At 48.9% G+C, this 22965-nt stretch overlaps 1 protein-coding gene across 4 annotated transcripts in view; it reads right to left on the reverse strand.

Annotated features, from left to right (window-relative positions):
• SEMA5B (semaphorin 5B) overlaps positions 1-12724 on the reverse strand; it is a 112826-nt gene extending 100102 nt beyond the window's left edge. For 3 of the 4 annotated variants that reach the window (XM_046003727.1, XM_046003728.1, XM_046003725.1), the window contains exon 1: positions 12359-12724. The gene's annotated coding sequence lies outside the window, so the exon portion shown is untranslated. Of the gene's footprint in view, positions 1-11679; positions 11703-12358 lie in introns of those variants that run through there. The other variant, XM_046003726.1, reaches the window with a different exon arrangement.
• Between the last annotated feature and the right edge of the window lie 10241 nt (positions 12725-22965).

The raw sequence follows: 22965 nt of genomic DNA on the forward strand, positions 1-22965 counted from the left end.
CCTTGGATCAATAGATGGGAAGCATTTGAAGGTGGAAGCTACTGGCAAATATAATCTGAAATTTTTTTAAGATTTTATATTTTTAGCAATCTCTACACTCAACGTGGGGCTCAAACTCACGACCCTGAGATCAAGAGTCATGTGCTCCACTGACTGAGCCAACCAGACATCCCCAGAATCTGAAATATTTTAATCAGCTAAGGAGATGGACTGAACTTAGACAAGATGAAATGAATTGGGGAAAAAGATAGAGTCCCAAACGTAAGACCAAAAAGGCTACGGTGCTGTTATGGGTTGAACTGTGTCCCTCTAAAACTCACGCATTCAAGTTTCAATCCTCAGCACCTCCAAATGTGATCTTATTTGGAAATAGGGTCGTTACAGATGTAATTGGTTAAGATGAGGTCATACCGGAGTAAGGTGCGTCCCTAAACCAATATGACTGGTGTCCTTACAAAAGGGGGACTTTGGAGGCAGACAGGTGTAGAGGGAGAATGCCATGCAACAATAAAGGCAAAGATGAGGGGGAAGCTTCTATAAAACAAGGCATGGCAAGGACTGTCCAGAAACCACCCGAAGCTAGGGGAACACTCTCCCTTATAGCCCTCAGAAGGAACCAACTCCGTCAACGCCTTGATCTCGAGCTTCTAGTCTCCAGGACCATGAGACAGTGCACTTCTATTGTTGGAATCACCAGTGTGTGGTCCTTTGTTATAGCAGTCCTAGCAAACTTGTGCAACACAAAGACACGATTGGAAGATGGGACTGAGTTGCAGATTTTGATAAAGAAACCTGAGGGGAAGGGTTGGCTGCTAGCTCAGTAAAAGTCAGCAGGGCTGCGCAGCTGCCAAAAATAGCCAGGGCAGAACTGAGGCTGCAGGAAGAGAAGCTGTGGTGCCTGGACTGATGTGGGTGTGCTGGCCAGGCCCTCACCTGGAAGACCAGATTTGGGCCTGGTGACCACAATTTAAGACAAGTGGGAGGACGTGCGGAGTTCTGTGCCCAGGGACAAAGAGACAAGTCAGAGGAGCACTAACGGAAGTGGGGAAGGCAGTTGGTCTCCAAAGCTTGCAAAGCTGTGGCATGGAAGTGACTGGTTCACCTGGAACAGCCACATGGGAAGGGATGGAACCCTCAGGGAGAGACAGGGACTTCAGAGAAATAGAACTTTCTATTAGATATTGCTGACCAAAAATAGAATGGGCACTTTGTGGGCAAGAAGAACTGAAGACTTCACCCCTCACCACTCAGTAGGGACTTGCAGAGGTGACCTTGGCACCTTCCAGCTCCAAGAAGGGCCCACTCTAATTGCCTAGCTTGGCTGACACCAGCAACTCAAGCTCCTTATTCATGTAAAGTTAGAGGCTCCTGGGGATTGTTTGGGCCCAAGTCCTTTTATCAATGACTCTGCTGGGTCAAATTGCATGCTAGACTCATACACCTCAGAAGATCAGGTCTGGCAAGACCCAGGCCACCGGAAGGATGAACCTGCTCATGCTCACGAGGATTAGGTCCGGAATAGGGATTGGAAGGAAAATGGTCCTGGCTCTCCATTGTCCAGGAGGGGAGGAAACTGGCAGACCCAGAGTCAACCAGCCTCTACCTTGAGGGAGTGCTCTGCTGGTGGGTGCTGAGGAGAAACAGAGGAGGCTTCACCCAGGCCTCCCTTTGAACAATGGCTATACGAACAAGACCCTTCCCAGGATGACATGATAGTAACAATGAATATAAGCTACATACAGGAGTTCCTCCACTTCATTTAATCCTCCCTTAAACTAGTCCTCCCTCACTTTACAGTGCAGAAAGCAGGCTCAGGGAGGGAATGGAATTCATACAAGACCCACGAACACAAACCAGTCATGCTGGGTTTGAACTCAAGTCTGTCTCATCCCGAAACCCAGGTTCCTTCCAAGTGTCCACACTACTTCCCCAGGAAAGTGTTATGGGTTGTAGAAATGCCACAAGAACCCAGCAACGGGGGCGCCTGGGTGGCTCAGTGGGTTAAAGCCTCTGCCTTTCGCTCAGGTCATGATCCCAGGGTCCTGGGATCGAGCTCCGCATCGGGCTCTCTGCTTGGCAGGGAGCCTGCTTCCTCCTCTCTCTCTGCCTGCCTCTCTGCCTACTTGTGATCTCTATCTGTCAAATAAATAAAATAAAAATCTTTAAAAAAAAAAAAAAGAAAAAGAACCCAGCAACGGAAAGAAGAGCTTAGTGTGGTCTAAAGTAGTGTCTCTCAAACTTCAGCGAGCATCCAGATGGCCTGGAGAGCTTGTCAGAGGGCAGGTTGCCGGGTGCCAGCCTGAGAATTGCTGAGTCAGTAGGTCTGGGGTTCAGCCCAAGAACTCTCACATTCCTAGCAGGTGCCAGGTGGAGCTGATGCTGCTGGTCAGGGACATGGCTTTGAGAACAACTGCTCCAGAGCAATCAGGAAAGGAAGCAGGTGTCCTCCAGACTCAGAGCCACACAGAGATAGAGGTTCACTTCTGGGCCGATCATCTGTCTCCAGGATGGGAGTCCCCCAGCAGCATCCTGGACAGCAAGACTGACAGCTGGTGCTGCTTCACCACAACCCATCTGGTTGGGAAGACTCTCATTCTGAAAAAAATCCAGCTTCCTGTACTTCCCACTCTGGAGTCTTCCGCTTCTCCCAGGTGGATGAGCTGTGTTTTCTCCTACCAGAAGTCCTGCCTCTTGGCAGTCAGCATCCAGGACCCCCAGGGTTTTCTCCCCCTCTAAGTGGACAAGTTCCCTTCACCAGACATTCTGTGGCTGGGTTTCCCAAACCCCTCGTGTTGCTGGCTGCCCTCCGCGTAGCACACTGGAGTTAGTCTCGGTCCCCTCTAAAATCCATGTCCAGAGATGAGGACATAATGACCAGGGAGAACCCAATCTAGTCCCTGCACTTCTCTTCGTACCACTGAAGACAGTGTTGTTTTGAGCAAGCCCCTCGCCCTGCTGGTTCCTATAAAACCTGTGCACAATTAAACCCCTCAGATCTCTTCCTGAGGATCCGCAGCCAAACCAAGTCTGCTCCCGCCCCCATCCCCCTCATGAACTTGAGCAATTAATTTGCGCAATCTAAATGTGACTTTCCATCTGCCCCTGTTAAATTTCATCTTGTTGGTTTAAACCCAGCATTCCAGTCTGTTGAGATCATTTTGAATATTTATTCTGTCTTTTATAGGAGCTGCCCATCACAGTCTTGTCATCAACAAATTTGATAAGCTCGCTTACTCCAGTTTCATCCAACTCATGGATAAAAATGTGAAGCCTCATTTTTCAGAATCTCACCTGCCATAAGCCATCTTCCCTTTTGGAATCCCTAATCACAAGATCCAACTTCCTAAAATCAGACTTCCTAGATTCTAGGGAAGGTCTGTGGGCATGTCATTTCTTTCTCTGGCTGTTATTAACACCAGGCTGATGTGGTGTCTTTCATCCAAGCACCGTGACATCACCACCTAGCTCTTGGTCAGAATCAAATCAGAAGGATAGTTTCAGTTGCTATTTCTCTATCTGTTGAGCAAGGACGATGTTAAAGAGGCAAGAATACAAAAATGTATCCACTCCTCCACTTTAAACAGTATTTGACATCCAACAGAAGTCAGACTGCCTATCCCCTCATCATTGCTGTAGCATGCCTCCCTGACAGCTTTATAAGCCATACTGGGCATGTAGCATCCAAATTCTTCTGACTGGGTAGGGAAGCTGCAATAGGGATATGTCAAACTTGGACCTGCTAAGCTGCAAGGCATGCTGGGATCTTGGCAGCTGGTCAGTGAGGAAGCAAGAAATGTTTTCTGGCATGGCGTACCTGGAGGAAGGGGTGAGGACAGAATCAAGGAAGTGAAAAAGGAAAAGGGGTTCCTAACAAATAGCCACTCTCCTGCCACTTGTAAGAGAGAACTGCTCTTCTGTGGGAGAAAGGCACAGTGTCCATAGGATGCGACGGAGCCTTTGTGAACAACATATTGATACCATAAGCCAAGGACGAAACAAAGTATATACACATATACAGACAAAGTATACAAAGTATACATAATTAAGAGGCTAGGCTCTGAAATCAGACAGTCTGGGCTCTGCTGGGATTTAACTGGGTGACCTTGGGCAAACTGTTTTCTCTCTCAAGGTTTCAGTTTCTTCGTGGTTTCAGTTTCTTCGTGCGGAATACACGCACAGAGGCCCATGAGTATTTTTTTTTTTAAGATTTTATTTATTTATTTGACAGAGAGAAATCACAAGTAGACAGAGAGGCAGGCAGAGAGAAAGAGAGGGAAGCAGGCTCGCTGCCGAGCAGAGAGCCCGACGCGGGACTCGATCCCAGGACCCTGAGATCATGACTTGAGCCGAAGGCAGCAGCTTAACCCACTGAGCCACCCAGGCTTGGCCCATGAGTATTAAAAGAGAGAATGGTTATACAAAGTTTAACAGACTGCCTGGTGCATAGTAACAGCTCAATAAATAATAGCTGTTATTATGGAACAATAGCTTGAAGGCAGGGAATGCGTATAATCCCTGGGCTGGAGACTCGAAGAGGAAAAAGCCAAGCGGGTGAAAGAAGAAACTAAATATGTGGGCAGGGCGGGGTGGGTGTTAGGAGCAGGAGAGACTTGGAGCTCACCCGGAGAGGGGGAGGAGTAATTTGTGGAATAGACCTGGAGGTGGAGCTGAGGCACCAGGCGAGGGCACGGATTCTGACCTTCAGGTCACGTGGGGGTGAAGCAGCCAGCTCCAGGATCAGAGGAGTTCAGTGAAAACAGTTTGTTTTTTCAGCCCTGAATATGAAAAATTTTTATTGCAATCAAAAGTCAGTCAAAAAATGTCCAGAAGGTCCATGTTAAAAGGAAGCATAAATATCCCCACTTCTAGAAATCTGTTCTGCGGAAATAGTCATCAATGAGCACAAAGATTTACGTACAAGGATGTTCACTGCAGCATTATTTAAAACAGTAAAAAATGGTTTACAGCCTAGATATCCAACCCACAGAGAATTCATTAAATAAATTATAGCATATCCATATGATGGAATACTGGAGGCCATTAGAAAGCCCATTTGAGAAGAATACTTAAGACACGGGAAAATTCTCTCCGTATGTTATGAAATGGAAAAGGCTGGTTACAGAGCACCGCAGGGGAATATCACAATTTTGTTATCTACATATCTAGAAGGAAATAAGCAACGATGTTGAAGGAATATGCATTGCTTTTATAAATGCTTTTTAAGAAGAAATGACCACAGAGAAATTACCCTGGAAGGGTGCTCCCGCAATCAGCTTATAATAGAAAGTCATTAAATTCAGAACACAGGAACACAAGTAGCTATGATCCGAATGCCAGGAGCTGTGCTGGTAACTACTAGAAAGGACCTGGCTGTTCTGAAGGGCTGAGGGCAAAGAGATTCTGCATGCCATTGGCGTGAGGCCAGGGGGAGCCTAGGAACGAAGATTTAGGTCAGTGGCTCTCACCCATGGCTGCATATTAGAAGCTCAAAAAAATATCAGTTGCTCAGGGACTCTGACTTAATTAAAAGGTCTAGGATGGGGCTGGTCATCTATAGGTTTTCAAAGCTCTCCAGGTGATTCTAATAGAAACCAGTGAGTAAGAGCTAAACTGGGCCAGGCTACTGTTACTTGAATACAGAGGTCAGTGGAGCCTTGCTCTCCAGGCTGGGCCCCGTATGCCAAGAGACTCGCTCGCTCCGTAAGTTAGAGGAAAGGGAGAAAGGGAGCAGGTGGCCCCAAGGTACCTGGTCTATGCAGGAAAATGCCCCCTCAGCCAGGAAGGGCATTCCCAGAAGTACTCCTTGGAGCTGGTCCCTTTGGGAGTTTTCACCATAAGGATCTTACTCTCCACGGAGACTCCTGAGGGGGCCCAGCTGGCTCTATGAACAGGAGAAGGGAAGAAAACCAGGATCCCAGGAAACCTATAGGGACCCGACCCTGTAGAAGCTAGACCTAGTCTAGTGGTATTTTCCTCTTCTGTCCTGTTTTGGGGCAGAAACACACCCTGGTCAACAGAGCAATGTGTAGACCTTAAAGGCAGTCTGTTCAAGGTGGAGGAGAGCTCTCAGAGGTCTCTTGGTTCCCTCCGGGCGGACGCCTTGAGGGAAGAGAAGCAGAGGGAACAAGCTGAGAGAAACAAAAGTTTGTATTAAATGATAAGATCTCCCCCAGCTTCGAACTACAGGTATAGTGTTACTCCAGGCACCAAAAGAAGGGAAAGAACAGACTTGGGTCGGGTGCTTTACACACTGGATCCATCCATCCCTGAATAATTAAGAGCCAACTGCAAGCTCTTTTGTACTCCTTAAAGGGGAGCTCCTGGGGGCCCTTCAGAACAATGACAAGGGCAGTATGGAGGAAGTTGGGGTTCAGGAGGAACAGTGGGGTTAGCAGGTAGGGATGGATCTAAATTGCTACCCGCCAGCGCTTCCCCTGAAATTGTCTCTCTAGGGGCAGCCTTACAACAACTCTAGCAGGTGAACGGAGCTGCAGATAATCCAAAATGGCAGATGGTCAAGGGATAACACTGCTTTTTGCAATGCACTGCATCTATGTTTATACGTGGACGTGTATGCGTATGTTTACACACACACACACACACGCACACGCATATGCACACGCATACACCTAATATGCAGCAGATTTACCTTGCAAATGATGTTGGCTCAGGCAGAGGCTAAAAGGAGAATGCACCCTCTGAAGGCACCGGCAGTCAGGTGTCTCACCAGCAGCGGGGCTGGAGGGAACTAGAAACTGGTCTTAGACTAAATATTCTCCACAAGTGAGCCACAAAAAAAGATTTTCCTGGAAAATTGAGAAGTAACCAGAGTCTCCATTCAAGATGGCTGACCTGGAGGGCCAGAAAGTCTTGGGGTCCATTTGACTGCCTCGTTTTCACAGATGGGGAATCAAGGTCTGGCAGAGGTGCTCAAGTGGGGCAGACTCCCTCATTTCTAACTCGGCCTCCTCCTTTGGGAATTTAAACTGTTGATCAGCTCCGATATGATCCTCAGCGGACTGACGGAGCAGATGGTCACCAGCCATCCTCTAGTACCAACACTTCCTTATCACAGAAGAGGCCAGCCAGAGACATTCTTGGTTCAAATGCAAAGATATTCTGATAATATCGACAAGGCTTCAAATTCAAACGAGTTCCAGGTGCAAGTCTGATTAAGTCATCCTTATTAAACACAGATCAATGAGGGCAGTGTCATGGCGCAACTCAGCACATACAGCGTTGCCTTTAAAGCTTCCATTTGCTCAGGAACAGCCCAGTGGAATCCTTGTCCTCCTGTTTCAAGTCAGACTGGAGGAGACTGAACAGCCCAACTGTTGGGAGGTGTGCTAAAGGTCAAACTCTCCCAAGCCTGGTCTCCATCCCAGGGGTCCCTCCTCCTGCTTTCCTCCCTGTGCCCAGCAGCAAATTGGACAGGAAGCCACCTTTTTCTTCTTCATTTTTTCCCCTTCCATTTAGAAGCCATCAAGTGTAGTAATTTCTCACTGGTGAGTCCCTGACTAATGTCAGGATTAAAGAGTGCATTCTGCAAAGGTTTGATTTTCATCTCTCATGCTCACTAAAGCAAAGCACTACAGCAGAAGGAAAGGAAAGTGACATGGGAGAGCCACAGAACATTCAGCACCCTGCTTCCTTGTCAGAACTCTGCTCCTAGCTGGAATTTTTCCCTGCTACTTTCTAGCATTCAAGCCAGTTAAAAGGGATTATTTTTTTTTCCCCAAAAAGAAAGCTTTGGGGGAGAGTCCTCCATCTAAGACAGAGAATGGCATAGGCAAAGATCCCCTTCCAGATTACGCATCATTGAGCCATCTCTTTAGCTAAGGCACGTGTTATCAAATGGAAAGTCAGAGAGAGGGAGGTTCACAAAGGTAGAGCACTGTGAAATTCAGGTGTTGCCCACACAAGCTGGAAAAGAAGGGCTCCATTCGGCAAGTCAGTGAAACTCCGTTAGTTAAGCCACTTTCTTTGGCTTCTTTTCCTGTGTTTAAGACCAAGCTAATTGAGCTTTGTCAAAGATTTAAGACCAACTCCGCGGTGGCTAAACTCAAATGCAAAGATCTGAATGTGAAGAGAACTCATTCATTGGAGGTACCTATTTCCAACACACACACACACACACACACAGAGTCACCAGTCAGTGAAGACAGACTAATGATCTAGGTACCTGGGTGAGGCGAAGGACAGTCTCAGGTCTCAGTGGGGCTCAGACCCTGAAGATTAACCAACACTCCCTCTCAACTGTTCTCATCCCCACATCTCCAGGTGCCTGGCTTTGCCTCTGTGTACACCACAGGTACAAAGTAGGTATTTGGCCCCCGTAAAGAACGAGAAATTTGAGGAACCAAGGGAAGATCTGAGGTGGTGGCATCCTAGAGCTGCCAGCTACAAACCCTGGATGACAGGTCATTTGGACAACTCCACCTTAGCTATCAGATCACCCAGACAAACCCACAGGGGAAAAGGGGGAAAAAACCCTCACAGTAAATTCCATCACAGAAGTCGAGGCAAAGCTAGTCATTATGTCCTCCTAGTCGTATCAATTTACCTCCATTCACATCAAAGATATGTCTTGTTTACTAATACCCGCAGCTTCTAGCACAGTGCCTGCCATATAGGAAGTGATTAATAAACAGTGAACATGTGAGTTTACTGCCACTATTGTTCTCATCTACCTTGCACCTAGGCAATAACAAAGCTAACACTTGAGGATCTGAGGGAACATCAGGAGGCTGGAGGCATGGGGCTCAGCCCAGTGTCATTTAAGGTTTACATGGTGGCAGGCACTTCTAATCAGATAACTGTCCTTTGCCCTCTGTGCCCATTCTATCACCTCCATCCTCAATGAAAGTAGTAAACTGGTTGATTATATGGCAGTGATCTGAGTTGCTACCTTGTTAAATTTCCCAGTGGGATATAAGAGGGTTACCAAGATTAAGAACAAGAATGTCATGATCAATGTTCGAAATAATTGGACCCAACAGCATGTTCCTCCCAAGTGCACACACTCTACCTACTGATCCTCAGCCTTGCCAAGCTAATCTGTAAATGTCCACCACCCCTCTCCCCATTGCTGGGGCTCCTTTTCCCTTTTTTAGACCCACACTCAAGGCTCAAGACTTTCTGGATATTTCTTGGGATCCCTCAACATCCCCTAGGTGAGCTTCTAGACTTTTCTTATCTAAGCCCTGAATAAGGTTTACTGAATAAGGTTACAAAAAAAAAGTCATGGTTGGATTTTCTTCCTCTGAAAAGAACAAAGCTGGCTTACATTCACTGGGTTCCTGGGGTTTTGGGGAGGGAAGGGGGAAAGACCTGAGTTCCAGTCCCAGCTCTGCATCTGGAATCTTGCATTAGTGGATGTGAAATGCTCAGATTTACAGAAGACAGATGACTCCCTGCCCTCAAGGAACTCATCATCTAGAGAAGTCATCATAGAAGAATCCTAATGGGTCCTGAGGATGAGAGCGAGCTGGGAGTCCAATAGGTCGGAGGTGGGGTGAGACTGTGGGGTGTTCCAACCAATCCCCATAGTGCTGGGAGACATGATAACACATACACACAAAGAGATAATGCCTCTCAGGATCTTAATTTCTTGATCTATAAATATAGGGGATATGACTGCCCAAGGGCAACACATTGGTTTTGTTTAGACCATTATTTGGACAATTTGACTTTGTGCATCCAGTTGTCCAGTCTTATTAACTGCCTGATCAGCACATTGTTCCCTGCCTGCCCTCTGTAGGCATCACAGTTTGTGACTCCCCTGATATGGACAATCTCCAAGCCCTCTTCCAGATTTGAGCCTCAACAAGAAGTAACAAACTGAGGGGCTTTCAAAAAAGCCAAGAAGGGTACACCAAAACAAAAAAGCTTCCGCAAAAAAAAGAAAGAAAAGAAAAGCTTCTGTGACTCCACCAGTCCTGAATGGGAGATCAAGCCACAGAGCCAGGGTGGACCTCTCAGCTTCTCTGTCTTCCTGGTCTGGCTCTAGAAGTGGAAAGGGAGCCCCTTCCTGACCTTCCTTTCTCTTCTCTCACCCTCCAGATATAGACAGCTGCTGGGGAGGGAGGCAGAGTCAACTAGCCCAGCTCTCAGTCCCACCTGAGTTTCAGAGCTGTCTTCAAACAGTCCTCTCCTATGCCCTAGGTCATCATTTGGCACCAAGTCCTTGATGTTTTGTATTGCCTATGAATTTCCCCTTTCACATTCCCCTCCTCAAACAAATACACAAATGTCTTCTTTGGATCAAACTGGTGAATTTAGCAGCCTCTCTGGTTAGGAGCTCAGCCCTGGACCTCTTTGTATCTATAGTCAGAGTCTGGTGCAGCCCACACAGTAGGTACTTAAAAAGTGTTTGATGTCCAAGTGATGATAATGCTGACTGCTGTCAGCTCTTGCACTTACTCCCTGGAAACAGAAAAGAGACGGAATATCTGTCACCCTCCCTCCCAAACTGGTGCTGGTAATTGTTGATACCCCTCCCCCATCACACACACACTTTTCCTGGCACGGAGAGAGGCAGCCCTTCCTGCTGAGCAGGTCTCCCAAAACAATCCTGTCTTCTGGTTGACCAAGTGGCACACCCCCTCTCTCTTTGATATATTCTCCCATTTCCTCCTCGGTTGGGGTCGACTTTGGGGGCAGGATACTGACGGTTTTTCCCAGTCAGCTTCTTAACCTGCTCCCCTTTTCCTAGTTGCGAGGTCCCGTTCTCAGGCTCAAGATTCCCCCCTGCCCCACCCTCAAGGTCACCTAGCCAGTCTCAGAAAGGGTTAGAGGTCACTTTTAAAAGTCAACAAGAAGGGGGGAGGGGTGAGAAGTGATGGGAAAGAATAGACTAAAAGATGAGGGAAAGTGGGGGTGGGGAGGACGGAGAGGCGGGCATGGAGGGCGCTTGGGAGAGGCGCCGCTGCCTTCAGAGCAAAATGAGGCCAAAGTGGGAGAATGGGGAGAATGGGAAGCGGGGTGCCTGAAAAATGTGCAAGGAGATTGGAATCGCTAGGGGCTGAAGGAAAAAAATGGGGGTTGGAGGCAGAAAAGGTAAGATCGTGGTGGGGTCGAGATACAGGCGAGCTTCCAAGCCTCCAAGGCCAGTTGCGTTTGCTCAGGCACAGGGCCGGGAAGGAGCGCATCCCGAGGGTGGGCTGCCCTTCCCAGCTCCAGCTGCTTCCATACGCACCGCAGAAAGCCTAGAGGGGATCACAGAGGTGGGGGCAGAGACCGGAGGCTACCCGTCCCCATCCAGCTCAGGGCCCACTCCAGCTCGGGGCGGCTGGGCGGGCGGGATGACCGGGGGACTGGGCACCGGGGGATAGGGAGGAGGCAGGAACCGCGCTTCAGGTGGCTCCTCCTCGTTGTTTAAAGTTTGCTGCAGGCGAAGGATCCGGCTCTGTCCACCCCCCACCCCCCCACCTCCCCTCACGCCCCGGGCCGCGGGCTCGCTGCTCAGCTCGGCCGGGTCGCCTCACCCTCGCCTTCTTCCTCCGCGCTTGCTACCGCCACTTGCCTCTCGGCTCCCGCCCCGCGCGGGTCCCAGATCCCCTCTCCTGTCTCCATCCCTTCCTGGGGCCGAGCGCCCCCCGCTCCCTCCCTCCGCGCTGGATCTCCCGCACGACGTGAGCAGAAAGTGAATGAGCAGTCCCAACCACAAAGACAAATTACCATGAGAAAAATAAATCAGGAAATCGCCGTTCGCGTCTCCCTTTCCCGCCGCCGCACCCCTCTCTCCACCGGCCGAGGCGGGAGCGCGGGGCTCCCGGTCCGCTGCGTGTGGGGCCTGGCAGGGCAGAGTTTGGGCTCCGCGGGGCCCTGGCGGGGCAGGGGGTCTGAGAAGAGCCCGGGTGGGGCCCGGCAGGCGGCGGCGGAGCGGGGACGCCCGCGAGCGTGAGATTTCACACTCCGAGCGGGCCACGCGTGCCCACGCGCGCTGCCGCCCGCACTCTCCTTCCACCCGGTTTACTCGTCGGCCCTCCGTGAGCCTCCATCTCGGCGCCGGTCTGAGCGCCTTTGCCCGGCGCTCTCTCAGCTTTTCATTCGTCGTCCCCGCCTCCAGGCCCGGGCCGCGGGTCCGCATCAGGGCTGCAGCCCAGACGCCCTGGCCGCGGCCCCGCGAGGGCCCCGCGCCGCCAGGACCCGCAGCAGGCGGGCGGCGGGAAAGCGGCAGCGCCGAGGGCGAGGGAACATAGGGACCCCCTTCGCCTCCCACCCGCGGCCTCTCCCACCAGGTTCCAACTTGCTGGCGCCTCGGGGCCCCTACCCCTCTACCCACCCGAGTTGCTGAAGTTTGCAACTCGCAGCCCCAGCCCGTGCAGGGGAAACGCCCGGGGCTCCTGGGACTCACCTCCGGGCTGCGGGCACAGGTGCCCGGCTCTCAGCGGCTCCCGGCTCCCGGTGGCACGAAGCGGCGGAGGCGAACCAGGAAGGCTGGCGGCCCGTCTGGGAATGGGGCGGCGGCGCCGGAACGGCCCCGGCTCTGGGCTCGGCGCTCCCCGTGCAGTGCGGACCCGAGCCCGCGCCAGCTGCGCTCCGGCTGCTCCCGCGGCCGCTGGACGCGCGGCCGACCCGCCCGGCTCCGCGGAGCTGGGCTCTGGCAGCAGTCCCCGCGCTCCAACTAGCTCCCGACACCGAGCGCGGGTGAGAGCGGGGAGGAGGAGACCGAGGGAGCTGAAGGAGGAGGGAGAGGCTGTGGGGGAGGAGTTGGGAGCGAGGGGAGAGAAGGAGGGAGCGGGAGCGAAAAGGAGGAGGGGGTTGGCGAGGACCTGCCGCGGCCGGCGCTTCACCCGCCAGCCCCGAGGCGCGCGGAGCAGCGCGAGGGGGCGCCCTGCATCTCGACGTCCCCAGGCTCAGCCCGACTCCCGCACCTGGCCTGCCAAGTGTGTGCCGCACGGGGGGTGAGCACAAGTCCCGCTCCGCAGCCGGCGTTGGAACCGCGAGACCCAGGTCCCCCTGAGCACTTGCTACCCTTTGCTACATCCTGCCTTATTGTCCTCGGTGACCCCCCATCTCTAACTTCCTCCGGGGTGTCAGCCCACCCGAACCCTGCCCACCCAACCCTCGGCGCCTGAGGAAACCCCCCACCCCCCCAACCCCCGCCATCCCCGACTCCCAAATTCTCCAGCCCTGTTAGCTAAAGACGATCTTCCTGCCTATGGATTGAAAGCGGGGAAAGAATCTCGTACGAAACAGGGGAAATCTGGAATAAACTGCAGTGGAAGGGAGCGAGGCGAGGCTGTGGGGCTGGACTGGAAAGCCAGAACTGGCTAGATCAGGGTTAACTTTACACTGGGCACGACCTTGAGTGAACCTCTCCAAGCCTCAGTTTCCTCAACTGTGACCTAGGGTTAGCAACACCTACCTTACGGAAGGATTGGAGGAACAGTAGGAGCTGCAGTGAGTGAAATAACCTCAGGAACGTGGGGAGGGCATCCCGGAGATTAGCGATCCCGGGAAGCAGAGGGGTGTTCTCGGTTGAGAGCGAAGGTTTACCGAGATCACGCATCAGGGCTTATTGTTTACAAGTTTAAGTATCTAGCGTCTGATGGCTAGAAAGCGGGAGGGAGAGACGGGGCGGGGGGCGCGGGGCGTCAGATTCTATCTGCCCGGGCTGCGCGAGAGATGGGAAGGGAGCCCTCTGCTGAACAAAAAAAGGTATTTTAAAAATTTTAAAAGGTGACCTGAGAGAACGAAAGAATGAAGGATGAAGACAAACGACCAGAAAAATTAAACATCGAGAAGTGTGATTTTAAGAGATAACCAAAGAGAACCGTGAAATAAAACTGGATAAGTCGGAAGAAGAAAAACATTAAAAGATTTTCTAGAATATGTCAGAAATGGAAGAATTAGAGTGAATCATTTTATAGAACAAAATTCTGGGTAAAGGAAATCCCAGATAAAGCAGAGGGATGGAGACAATAAGAGCCCCAGAGAAGCATTTCCCTACACACACACACACACACACACACACACCCGAACTAAGATGAGAAGCAATTTGGCCAGGATGATGGGAAAGAAAGAAAGAATCCAAGAAGGGAGTTTACGGGATGCTGTAAAGAGGGAAACAGTGCACAATCTCAGAAATAAAGACTTTCTAGGGCAACAGAAATGCCAGAACTCATAAAGTGCAGAATGGAGAGGAACTTGCAAAAGTAAGACACACTCTGGACAAGAAGAGAGAGACAGAGACAAGAGGAGAAAAGGAAGGCGTGTGTCAGGGCATACCAGTCTGGTAGCCTCCATTTAATTAGGGGTAGAAATCAAGTTGAAAGGGGAAATGCAGGGCATTGAATCCAAACCTATTATTTTATAGGTAAGGACAATGAGATCTAGAGAAGGAAAGCAATTCTCCCAGAGTTCCAGGCTGGGGCGGGGAGCAGGTCTCCTGATCCCCTGAGGCCCTTCCACCACTGTGAGATCTGCTTCCCCCACACCCAACGCCCCATTCTCATTCCCTACAGAATCGTGAAACTGTTGTCATTGCAAAAACATAAATGTGTACAATAGATAGACACCCTTTAATGAATACGGAAAGAGGAAAATATTCCATATACTACAGGGGAAAGGGGTGAGCAGGAGAGTTTCCCATTTGTCTGTTGGGAGAGTAGACAAAATGCCTTCTGAGTGTTTCTGTGGCAGCAGCTCTCTCTTGAAAGCTAATAAAAATCATCTCCATCCTTCACCATATTCTCTCACCCTCCCTCTCTTTCTCCACCATGTTCGATTGCTTTATCTTTCTGCCTGTCCCACCATCACTTCATGCCACTTCCTGGTTCTCCCTCTCCACATTATGAATGAGTAAATGAATGACAGGGGACTTGATGCAGTAAGGGAAGCAAGGAGACCAGAGACACAGGTCAGACTCTTTCTTTCTCGGGGAAGGAGGAGCCAAGAAGGGGAGACACCAAGGAGACACACACAGAGGAGCAGAGCTGCTTGGGATGCTGGGCTAATTAATCCTAATTGTATCCTACAGTATTGTATTGATTAACAGTGATTACTCAAGAGCTCTCAATAAAAGAGAGCTTCAGAAGTCCAAACCTCAGGAAGGAACAGTTGTTTTTCTAGCCTGGCTCATCACATGCATCAGGCAGCTCCTGAGTTGGACAAATCCAACCTATCAGGATCTCTGACCATTTACTGGGAACAAAACCTGGGGCTTTGACCCCATCACCACAGCGTGCCCATCACCTTCTGTCCCCTTCCTTAAAACTTGGCAATAACCTGTACAGTAATTACTTCTATTAGAAGTAATTCCCTACCTACTGGAAAAGTGTTAATTAAGTAGAATGCAAATACAGTAATTAATACAGAATTATCCAAAACAAACATGCTAAAGAGCAGAAAACATAGGGAGTGGAAAGGAGTTCTTAGAATTCACACTTGACCTAGAAATTCCAAAACTTACCTTGAACTAAGTTACCAAGAGGTTAAGCAGTAAGTCCAAATTTTCTGCTCGAGGATGACAAGTCTGAGCACAACACTGCCTCCTGCCTCCCATCTGAGGGCATTTTTCTGGGATATCTTAGCCTCTCTCAGGAAGGCATGGAGAGGTGTGTGTATGTATGTATACACACCTGTTACACGGCCCAGACACAAGCACAAATCTGCCCTTGTTGCTAAAGGGAAACAAACGACAGCCACACATATATCGATAGGAGAGAATTGAAAAGAAGGCACCCATCACTTAGAATGTCTGAATAGTTTCCTGGTCTCCCGTCACCTGCTTGTTGTGCCTGGGGAGAGAAAAGAAAAAAGACATTCCCCACCCCACCAGTCATTGTCAATTTGTGAACCAAGAGCACACTTAGGTCAGAGGAACTGAAGTGTCATTAAATGGCAGCTTTGCCATTGTCCTGAGCTAATGCAAGAGAAAAGACCTTCCTTCCTTCCTTCCTTCCTTCCTTCTTCTCCAAACATTTAAGCACCATTCACTAAGGCTGGGTGGAAAGGTCATAGGAAGAGGAGAGAGCCTGAGCCGCACCAGCAGGCTGGAGAAACAGGCAGAATCACAGCAAATCTGAGGACTGCCTCTGGGCCAGAGGACCACAGGCTCGTGACGGGCCAGGGACAAGCTCCACTCGGTGGGGCAAGGAAGGCTTCATGGCAAAGGGCTGGGAATGGAGACAGGGCTGGGATTCTCCAGACAGAGAAGCAGGAGGATGCAGAGTATTCCAGGCGGAGGAAATAGCATGTATGAAAGCACCAGGCGATATAATTAGATTTCTGTTTTGGAAGAAGTACTTGGCCCCGGTTAACAGATTCAGAGAGCTGAAGCAGTAAATGTGAGCAGGTGCGTGGTGTTTGGAAAGAGCACTGCACCAGCAGTTAGGGCTTCTCAGTTGTAGGACCGGCTCAGCCGCTGATGAGCTGAACGTCTTTGGGCAGGCCTCTTAACCTCTCTGACCTCAGGTCCTCGAAGGTAACAGAGGGTAAGTGAGGGGTGGGTCAGCTGCTTTCCAAGGTCCTCTTGCTATGATTCTCACTCTTCTGCAGACACTCCTTACAATTATGTTCTTTACCGTATTTATGCACTTTGCCCTTTCCGTGTGTAGAGCACTTCCAGCTTACAGAAGTATTTTCCATTTGCTATCTTCTGACCTTCACACTCCTGTGAAGGGGATAGCTCCACTGACACTCTAGGTGATCTTGCTCTGCTCCATGGTGGTAAACACCACCTCTGTGCTGATCACATCCAAGGTTGTATCCGAGGCTCTGACCTTTCTCTCAAGACCCAGATGTAGAGATCTGACTATCTGCTGCTCTCCTCTATGTGAACATCTAACAGACATCTCGAACTTAACATTCCCCAAGCCTAATTTCCAATTTTCTGTTCCAAAGCCAGCTCTTCCTCCCAACTTCTCTAATCTAGTAAATAAAAACTCTGTTCTTAGAATTCCTCAAGGCCAAAATCTTGAAGTCATCTCACACTCACATCCAAGCCATCATAAACCCCATGGTCTCGACCTTTGAGATGTTTTTAGAAACAAACTTCTTCTCACCCCCTCCTCCACTAACACCTCAATTCAAACCACTGTCTTCTCTCACCTGGTTGTTTACTCTTCCTGCTTTCACCTTTGTACCTACTGTCTTTGTACGTATCATCTATTGTCTACATAGAAGTCATTCTAAGTCAGATGCTGTCACTCTTCTGCTCAAACACCTCCCATGGCTCCCCAGCTTGCCAGACAAAATGTTCCATCCTTAACAAGCACACAAGGACTTGCTGACACCATCTCCTACCACTCTCCCCTCCTTCACTTCTCTTCAGCCTCACCAGCCTCTCCACTGTTTCCAAAACACCTAAGGCTGTCCACTCAGGGCCTTTGCACTTGATGTTGTCTCTGCCTGGAAAGCCCTTCCATCAGATACCCACCTGGGTCATTCCCTTGCTTCCTTCAATCTGCGCTCAAATATCAGTTCATTAGAGATACATTGTTTTCCTTTCAAAAATAGCAAACCCCTTTCACTCTCTATTATCACCCAACATTGTTCATACCTATTTATTGTCAGTCTTCCCTGACCAGAATATGAATTCCACGGAAGTAGAGACATTATCTGACCTGTTCATTACTATCATCCCAGCCCACAGAATGGTGCTTTGTAAAGAGAACTATGCAATGACAATTATTTGTGTGAATTATTATTATCCCCATTTTACAGGTAAGAGAACTGAGGCACAATAGCAAAATTGGTCATTTTCAAAATAGAGATTTGAGCTTAGGTTTTCCCACATTAAACTGTGCTCTCCAACTGATTATTAATTAACATCTATATTTGCACTTAAAAACTTTTTAATGGAAAATGCATATTAGAGGGAAAAATATATTAATTGTTTTCCATCCACTTAACCACACAGGTCTATTGACCTACACCGTCAAGACAGAGTAGAGTTAGCTCTGAAAACCCAGAATCTCTAGTGTCACTAATCCCACATGTGCATACTCATCCTGGCATCCTTTTTTAAAAGATTTTATTTCTTTATTTGACAGACAGAGATCACAAGTAGGCAGAGAAGCAGGCAGAGAGAGAGGAAGGGAAGCAGTTCCCCACTGAGCACAGAGCTCAATGCAGGGCTCCATCCCAGGACCCTGGGATCATGACCTGAGCTAAAGGCAGAGGCTTTAACCCACTGAGCCACCCTGGCGCCCCTCATCCTGGCATCATTTTGTTTCTTGTGTTACAGTTCTGGTTTTTCTTCTCAATTCCTGAAAAAGTAAATCCCCTTCCAGGCCATCACATATTTATCCTCACACATTATCTCTGGCAACATGTATAAGTGAACGTGTGCTTGCATGCATGCTTGCACAACACACACACACACACACACACACACACACACCATTTTCATGTCTCCTAAATCAGCAGTGTGGTGAGAGAGAAGGAAGGCTCCCTGCGTAGCTCGCCCTGGACCAAAACCAAAGAGTAATCACATGTCTGTCCCCAGGCACTCAAGAGTACCTCTCCAACCTTCCACTCTCCTGCTGTCCCAGCAAATACTGTCAGGTCTGGGCTGTGAATGAGTCGGGAGGACGTGAGGTATGGGAGGGGTGTGAAGAGCAGAAGGAAGGACAGAAGCACAGTTGGCCCAACAGATGACACCAGACTTCCCGGTGGATGAGCTACATGGACAAGTCAAGAACTTAACTCTAAGCCAGCAAGCAGGGTTCACTGTCAGGACATTTGGATTCAAGGAAGAACACAAAGTGCGGTCACTCTTCTCAGAGACATTTGAAAACATAAGATCTGGGTCTCTGATTTTCAACCAAGATCAGGGTGAAGCCACAGAGGTCCCATATTGATCAGGACAGGATGGATGTTGGCCAAGGAAACATAAGGCAGTGTTCCCAGAAGGGGGACCTGAATCCTGTTAAGCAGAGGATCCCAAGTTGTAACCAAGAAGAGACCCAGGCCTGGCCCTAAGAGGACCTGAGCAGGGCCAGACCTCTGGACAGGAAACAAGGAGGAATGGGAAGGAGACCTGCTGCCTGAGTGGGCATGGAAAACCACTAACCTGGTTGAGAGGTTATAGAAAGATTCCTTTGCCCTGACCAAAACGTCTCTCCTCTGGTGTTCAGTGACCTCGGAAATCCTCCCACTGGGGGAACAATAGGTTGGCATAATGCCTTATCTAGACAAGTAACCCATAAACTAACAGCACTTTTGCAGGAGTGGGGATAAATATTCATTCCTTTCAATTTATTTACTGAGCACACTTTCTTATTATTTACTGTACGGGGACCTCAAAATGATCCCAGAACACTAGCCCAAAGAGAAGAATCATTCCATACATTGTTACTCATTGAACACTAGGAGAGATATAGTAGGGGGTGATGCCTGTCTGGCCTGTGAGCAAGGCCAGATTGGAGAGGCCTTTGAATGCCATGGAAGGCAGCTGGATTTAATCCTATAGGCCAGGCGAGGAGCATCATCTGAGGTTTGGAGCAGGAGTTTGATGGGTTCAGCTGGGTGGCAGTGGGTGGATGGGGGAGGAAGGCCAGCAAAGAGACTGTTAGGACAGCCCCTGCAAGCCGCTGAGACTTTGACCAGGGCAGAGATGACAAAAAGGAATGAAAACCTATGTCCACCTTTGCTGCATGAGGTAGGAAGCTAAGGGATTGGAGTGCAGGATGGAGAATGGAGACAGAGTGGGGTGGAATGAATAGAAGCAGGAATACGCATGCCCAGGAGAGCTGGGAGCAGGAGCCAAGTGAATAATGGGGAAGGCCTGAGGAAGAGAATTTTGCCACCCCACCCCCACCCCCAGTATGATTTAGCCTTGACTCTTCCCCAAGTCCGGGAAATGATCTGTGCCCTTAAGGCAACCTGGTGATGGGAGGGTGGAGGGGGGCGCAGCAGCTCTCATCTCAGACATTGGCTGAGAGGCACCGATTCTCAGGGAGGAGCAGCAGACTCCTTCCTTTCAATTAAATAAGAATTTCCCCCCCTCTGTTATTTGCTCAGTTCTGCAGCGAGGCCAGAGAAGACAACAGAGGATGAGCAATTCTTAGGGGATGATCGTGTTATTGGGAATGTGAGGTGCATGCAAGAAGTAAATAGCAGGTAAATGCCAGATTGGCTGCTGCAGGCAGTCAACAGCAGACAGGCTCAAGGGAGAAGGAGCCCATGGAGCTGCATCTGGGAAGGCTTCTTGAAGATGGGAATTGCCTGGACCACACAGAAAATGGAGGAGCGGACAGACACCACCGGGGAGGGAAAAGATACACTTAATGGAGTTCTTTGAGACAGTAAAAAATATGTATAAATAAATAGAAAGGAGAAATAACTATAATCTACTGAGACTTTTTCAAAACTTTTGACCAAGTTCTCTAAGAAAGGCTCTTTTAAAACTTTAAGTCACCCTGTGGCTACAGGAGGGAATGAGGTCTCTTTTCTTAAGATTAGTGAACAAAATTAAGAGCAAATTTTGGTCTCTCCAGATGGCGCCCTGTTCAAACTCCCTCTCCAGGTATGGATGCAATGCACGGATAGATAAAATGTGGTGTAGACATACAATGGAATAGTATTCAGCTCTAAGAAGGAAGGAAATTCCATCACACCCTACAACATGGGTGAACCTTGAAGATATTATGCTAAGTGAAATAAGCCAGACACAGAGGACAAAGATTGTCTGGTTCCAATTATACGAGGTACCTAGAAGAGTAGAGCTAGAATGGTGGTTGCCAGGGACTGGGGGGATGGGGAAATGGGGAGTTGGTACTTAATGGTGTAGAGTTTCAGTTTGGAATGAAAAGAGTTCTGGAGATGGTTGGTGGTGAAGGTTGTACAACAGTGTGAATGTACTTGATGCCACTCCAGTGTGCATTTAAAAAATCAGGAAGATGGGCGCCTGGGTGGCTCAGTGGGTTAAGCCGCTGCCTTCGGCTCAGGTCATGATCTCAGGGTCCTGGGATCGAGTCCCGCATCAGGCTCTATGCTCAGCGGGGAGCCTGCTTCCCTCTCCCTCTCTCTCTACCTGCCTCTCTGTCTACTTGTGATCTCTCTCTGTCAAATAAATAAATAAAATCTTAAAAAAAAAATCAGGAAGATGGTGAATTTTATGTCATGTGTATTTCACCACAATTAAAAATGGGGGGGAACCCAATATAGATAGGATAATCCGGTTTATATATTTAAAAGGAAATATATATTTTTTAAAGATTGTATTTTTCATTGTTTGAAGTTTCTGTTGACTTAAGCAATCTCTACACCATACGCAGAGCTCGACCTCACAGCCGGAGAACCAGAGTCACCCACTCCACCTACTGAGCCCACCAGGCTCCCCTAAAAAGGAAATTTAAAAAAAATTAGTCAACATGCTAAATGTTACATTATGTATACTTTATCACCAACACCAGCACCACCACAACGAAAGAATCTCTGCCGAGACTGACCAGATTTAACATGTGTATGCATGTTCTGGAGGGAGGGAAAGTCCCAGGACAGACTTCCTCCTAGCAGACGACTACATGTAATCTGGATACTGCGGAAATAAACTAACCGGCTCTGACAGTAGGAGGCACCAGAGCAATGGTCCTCAATCCTGGATTGAGGATGGAATCGCCCGGGCGAGTTTTTATGGCTATTTGTATCCTGGACCCCAGTCCCCAGAGAGTCTGACTCTGCTGTCCTGTGAGGTGAGGGCCGGGAAATTTGGTGCTTTTTTCAAAGCTCCCGGGTGATTCCAATCTACAGCCAGTTAATTGCATAGAACATTCAGGTTGAAAAATCTCAGCCTCTTGGGGGTTGAGTCTAGGCTCTGCCATTTACCAGCTGCGCAATGATCAAGTTACTTTTTCTCAATATTTAATACTCTCATTTCTCCATATTCTCAATATTTTGCTTGTCAGTATTCGTGTCTTCAAAACTGGGTGGTAATAATCCCTACCTTGGAGGGTGGCAGAGAGGATTAAGAAAGATACTGAGCATTTAGCACTGGCGCCTGGGGCATTTTCAGAGCTTACTAAATGTTAATTACTTATTGTTATGGACCGACTGGGTGCAAATTGGCAGGGACGGGGCAGATGAATTTAACAAGGCACGTGCAAATATGTTTAAAAATAAACAAATCCAAACTTTGTGACTAACACCTCTGTCAAAAGCCAGGAAAGAGCCTGTGTCTTTGGAAGACACGCATTGGAAGGGCTGCTTTGTTCCAAAGGCCAAGAAAACAGGCATTCACAAGGGATGGGGGGGAGGGGGGAGACTGGAATGACTGAGTTCATACCCTTGCGTTTCTCTAAACACCATACATCCTCCCTTCATTGATTCGTGGTGAGTTCTAGTCAGCAAACCTCCAAAGGGATATTCTGACCCTGGAGAAGGAAAGGAGATAGAACAATTGAGGTCTGCGGAGGGCAGGCAGGCAGGCCATAAAGGTTAGAATTCTCCAGCCTGGAAAAGGACACGATGGAAATCAGTAAACTCATCAATAACCAGGAGAAGGTGAACAAGGACTTATTCAACTCAAACACTCGCTGGAGGGGAAGATGAGTGAGGAACAGCCAGGACAAAAAAAGGAAATGGATAATAAACTTGTGAAACACACTACTCCAAGATGTACTCATGAGGGAGATATAAATGAATTCACAAAGGATCTGGACAAATTAATGTCAGAATGTAAACAGATGCCCAGGGGAGCTGACATATGCCCACTTTGAGGGTCGGGGTTGGGGAAGGCAATGAGCTTGTCCTTTCCAACAATGGCTGTGGAGACCGTGGTCTGACCAGGATGTATATTGCAATTTTCTTAGTGTCCCAATGGAAGGATTTGGCAAAGGGTCAAGAATGAATATGAATGTGCTACATTCAGCGACAGTGAGAAAACTGGTTTGGCTAGAGTAAAGGGGCCATGTTAGGAAGTGAGGGGGTGTGGTCTGGATATGCAAGACTCAGTTAGATTATCAAGAGTGCCCAGAGCCGGGCTGGGGTGGGGGGGGGCTAAAATTAGTTCAA

The sequence above is a fragment of the Meles meles genome, chromosome 4 (assembly GCF_922984935.1).
Source record: "Meles meles chromosome 4, mMelMel3.1 paternal haplotype, whole genome shotgun sequence".
Classification (NCBI taxonomy): Eukaryota; Metazoa; Chordata; class Mammalia; order Carnivora; family Mustelidae; genus Meles; species Meles meles.